Raw genomic sequence first — 689 nt, 5'->3', positions numbered from 1 at the left:
TTGGTTTATAAGAAGACTTAGTTAAAATCTCACTACATACTGTGATATTTTTTAGTGTGTTTTTATTTACTGACATGTGATTTGCCTGATGGCTAAGGGAAGCTTCAGTTAATGCATTCTTAGCCTTTAAAATCTTTACATGAAACTAAAGCTCATTAATGCAAAATGGTAAGACCTTGATCTTACTAAGATAGCAAATGTATTCTTTGTGAACCTAACTGAAATGTACTACAGAAAGCTAAAGTTCTGTCTGGATAAGCTAAGTTTTTCTGTTGCTTTACTGCAGAAACGGTTCCTGTGGCTCTTGTGAAACAAGAGATGTGTCCAAGTGATGTCCTTCAAGTACTGTAGCTGATTTCAGCTCGTATGTTTTAGAAACTGTCCCAGTAACAGTTAGGAGAAGAGAGTGGTGTGTCATATGTCATAACTGATCCTCACACAGAAACTTACTGTTACTAGATGATTGCTTGAACTTAGTGCTGTCTTCTGTAACTATCAAAATAAGTAGAGATGTTGTCTCTGTAGATTCTGGTGATTTTATTTTTCCTTCACATGCAGCAAATGTTCTGCTTAGGTGCATGGCTAATCCATGTGTTTGTTTTGTTTGTGTGTTCTCTGCACTCACATTAAGACTTCACTGTTTTCTTTTAGAAAGAAGTTGAAATCTTGAAAATCTTTTTTCTTTCTTT

This window comes from Meleagris gallopavo, chromosome Z, assembly GCF_000146605.3.
Source record: "Meleagris gallopavo isolate NT-WF06-2002-E0010 breed Aviagen turkey brand Nicholas breeding stock chromosome Z, Turkey_5.1, whole genome shotgun sequence".
Taxonomy (NCBI): domain Eukaryota; kingdom Metazoa; phylum Chordata; class Aves; order Galliformes; family Phasianidae; genus Meleagris; species Meleagris gallopavo.
The sequence above is the reverse complement of the archived record's forward strand: the minus strand, read 5'-3'. Positions refer to the sequence as shown.